This window comes from Oryctolagus cuniculus, chromosome 1, assembly GCF_964237555.1.
Source record: "Oryctolagus cuniculus chromosome 1, mOryCun1.1, whole genome shotgun sequence".
NCBI classification, from domain to species: domain Eukaryota; kingdom Metazoa; phylum Chordata; class Mammalia; order Lagomorpha; family Leporidae; genus Oryctolagus; species Oryctolagus cuniculus.
Genome location: NC_091432.1, coordinates 58,387,191 through 58,391,216, shown reverse-complemented (window position 1 = coordinate 58,391,216; position 4,026 = coordinate 58,387,191). Strand labels below are relative to the sequence as shown.

At 42.9% G+C, this 4,026-nt stretch overlaps 2 pseudogenes; both read left to right on the top strand.

Moving 5' to 3' along the window:
• Window positions 1-442: 442 nt before the first annotated feature.
• LOC100347958 (large ribosomal subunit protein uL15m pseudogene) lies at window positions 443-1,230 on the top strand (annotated as a pseudogene).
• Window positions 1,231-1,709: 479 nt separating this feature from the next.
• Window positions 1,710-2,432, top strand: LOC138845970 (histone-binding protein RBBP4 pseudogene; annotated as a pseudogene).
• The last annotated feature ends 1,594 nt before the right edge of the window (window positions 2,433-4,026 follow it).

Below are 4,026 nucleotides of genomic sequence, written 5' to 3'. Positions count from 1 at the left end.
GCTCCTCTTCCAGTCCAGCTCTCTGCTGTGCCCCGGAAGGGCAGTGGCGAATGGCCCAAGTGCTTGGGCCCCTGCACCCACATGGGAGACCAGGAAGAAGCACCTGGCTCCTGGCTTCAGATCAGCACAGTGCCAGCCGTAACGGCCATTTGGGGAGTGAGCAATGGAAGGAAGACCTTTCTCTCTGTCTCTCTCTCTCTTTCTCTCACTGTTTATAACTCTACCTGTCAAAAAAAAAAAAAAATGTGCACTATAAAGTATATGGAGTCCTCATTCTGTGTCTTCATTGAGACTTTGTATATGACAAGTTCTCCAAAATCACAACCTTAGAAACTCCTGTAGAAGTGATTTATAGTGAAGGACTGATCTCAGGGAAAACACTTCAATATGAGAGAGAATTCAGGACAAAACTTTGTAAACATCAGATAAAGATGTACAATTAGTAGCCTCTGGGGTGGCTCAGGATGACCTTGGAAATTCTTGGCACACTGAGTCATGGCCAGTCCTATGCAGCATTGTGGAGCCAGGTCTCTGGACCTGCTCCAGTCTTTGCCGCCTCTGAACTTGACCAATTTAAATCCCAATCCATACTCCAGGACACCACTTCAGACACCAGTGTCAGCCTTTGAGTTTCAATAGATTGCAGTCTCTTACTGATTTGAGAAGAGTTGACCCTACACAGCTTATTGACTTAACTCAGCTTGTCAGTGGGAGAGGTGTGACCATCCAGCCACTAAAAGGGCCACTGGAAGTGGAGGGTGCTGACACCTTTAAGGTGAAAGTTAATATTGAAGAACAGCTGGCCTCAGAACTAGCATTGCCGCAACTGAGAAAAATGGTAATGTTGTCACTGTACATTCCATGACCCAAGAAGTCTGGAGATTCTGTGAAAACCTGTTGCATTCTTTCTGTGTGGACAATCCGTGCCAAAGTGAATGCCTCCACCTGAAGCACTGGTGCCTTGTTACACCAATGCTAAGTATGTGGTGACCTGGGGGAAAACCTGCCAGATTTCCTAAAGCAAAACTTGAACTGTCCAGAAAGTGTGGTTATCTTTTACCCACCCACTGCCGATAAAAAGGAAGTCTTCAAAATGCCCAGTTCTCAAGAGGATACAGAGCAGAGAAAGCAGAGTTTCTTTGGTCTTATTCCAGGATGGGTGGTGAAAATGGCAGGTGAGACAATCTTAAAATGTACCGATGAGATCTCCTCAGGTATTACAGCTTGTAGGGCCAGCATTATGGTGCAGCAGGTTGGGCTGCCAGCTGAAATGCTGGCTTCCCAGCTGAGCATTGGTTGGAGTCCCAGCAGCTCCACTTCTGATCTGGCTCCCTGCTAATACACCTTGGAAAGCAGCAGCAGATGACCCAAGTGCTTGGGCCCCTGCCATCCACGTGGGAGACCCAGGTGGAATTCCAGGATCCTGGCTTCAGCTTGGCCCAGCCCTAGCTGTTGTGGCCATAGAGGGAATGAACCAGGAGATGGAAGATCTCTCTGTGTCTCTATATGTAACTTGGCCTTTTAAATAAGTAAATCTTTACAGTTAAACAAGTACGCTAAGCATCTTTTTCCTGAAAAAAATATTATGGCTCATGAATTCCCTTCTGCAAAAGAGGAGTATTGAAAGAATACCGGAAAACTGGTAATAGCGGCCACAGCATCACGTGAGTGCCTGCAGCCTCCCCCCAATACCCCCTTGCCTGCCCACCATGGCTGGAAAGGAAGAAGCCATTGATGATGCATGAAAGAAGGTGTGATCTGTGAGGATCACAAAATATGGAAAAAGAACACCTTTTCCTTTATGATTTGATGATGACCTATACACTGGAGTGGTCCAGCCTAACGGCATGTGGCTTCACGATGTAACCAGACCAGAAGGAAGAGATTTCAGCATTCATCATCTTGTCCTGGGGACATATGCATCAGCTGAACAAAAGCCACCTATTGAAATAGCAGCTCCCTGATGATGACGCTCACTTTGATAATTCATACTACAACAGTGAGAAAGATTTTGGTTCGATTAGTGGAAAAATTCAAATAGAAATCAAGATCAGCCATGGAGGAGAAGTAAGCAGGGGTCATTATATGCCCCAGCACCTTTGTGTCAATGCATCGTTCTTGTTTCTGACTATACAAAATATCCTTCTAAACCAGACCTTTCTGGAGAGTGCCACCCAGACTTACATCCCTGTGGACATCAGAAAGAGGTATGTGGGCTTTCTTGGACATCAGTGCTGTTCCAAAGGAAGGAAAAGTAGTGGATGTGAAGATTATCATTACAGGGCTTACAGCAGTAGTAGAAGATATTTCTTGGCATCTGACCCATGAATCTTTCGATCAGTTACTGATGACCAAAATCTTAGATTTTGTGTACTTGTTCAAACAATGCCTCCAAACCAAGCCACTCATTTGATGCTTACACTGTGAAGTGAACTGTGTCTCTTTCAATCTGTATAATGAGTTGTTTAGTCATGATGTTTACACTGCTAAGATACCTGGTTACTTTTGAAATCTCAATTAAATCTGGGTGATTTACTCTGAGTCAGAAGACAATATCATACAAGTGTGGCAAATGGTAGAGAACATTTGCAATGAGAGTTCCCTGAAGAAAGTGTGGATTTAAGGATCCTAGATATGTCTGCACTTCTTGTGATTTTATAATCCCCTACTTCCCCTCTCAACAATGAGATTGACTTAACGCTAGTTTTTTTATTATTATTATATTTAGTAAATATAAATTTCCAAAGTACAGTTTATGGATTACATTGGCTTCCCCCCGCCATAATTTCCCTCCCACTCGCACCCCTTTCATCTCCCGCTCCCTCTCCCATTCCATTCACATCAAGATTCATTTTCAATTCTCTTTTATACAGAAGATCGATTCAGTATATATTAAGTAAAGAGTTAATCATTTTGCACCCACACAGAAACACAAAGTGTAAAAATACTGTTTCAGTACTAGTCATAGCATTACTTCACAGTGGATAAAACATTAAGGAAAGATCCCACATGAGAAGTAAGTACACAGAGACTCCTGTTGTTGACTTAACAATTCGACACTCTTGTTTATGGCATCAGTAATCTCCCTAGGATCTAGTCATGAGTTGCCAAGGCTATGGTAGCCTTTTGGGTTCGCCGACTTTGATCTTATTCCGACAGGGTCATAGTCAAAGTGGAAGTTCTCTCCTTCCTTCAGAGAAAGGTGCCTCCTTCTTTGATAACCCGTTCTTTCCACTGGGATCTCACTCATGGAGATCTTTCATTTAGGTTTTTGTTTTCAGTTTTGTTTTTTTGTTTTGTTTTGTTTTGTTTTTTTGTTTTGTTTTGTTTTGTTTTTTTGCCAGAGTGTTTTGACTTTCCATGCCTAAAATACTCTCATGTGCTCTTCAGCCAGATTGGATTGCCTTAAGGGCTGATTCTGAGGCCAGAGTGCTGTTTAGGACATCTGCCATTCTGTGAGTCAGCTGTGTATCCCACTTTCCATGTTGGATCGTTCTCTCCCTTTCTGATTCTATCAGTTAGTATTAGCAGACACTAGTCTTGTTTGTGTGATCCCTTTGACTCTTAGACCTATCAGTGTGATCAATTGTGAACTGAAGTTGATCACTTGGACTAGTGAGATGGCATTGGTACATGCCACCTTGATGGGATTGAATTGGAATCCCCTGGCACATTTCTAACTCCACCATTTGAGGCAAGTCCGATTGAGCATGTCCCAAATTGTACATATCCTCTCTCTCTTATTCCCACTCTTACATTCAATAGGGATCACTTCTCAGTTAAACTATGCAACAGATGAAGGGTTGATCACCAGAATCTACAAAGAAATCAAGAAACTCCACAACATCAAAACAAACAACCCACTTAAGAGATGGGCCACGGACCTCAATAGACATTTTTCAAAAGAGGAAATCCAAAGGGCCAACAGACAGAGGAAAAAAATGTTCAAGATCATTAGCAATCAGGGAAATGCAAATCAAAACCGCAATGAGGTTTCACCTCACCCCAGTTAGAATGGCTCACATT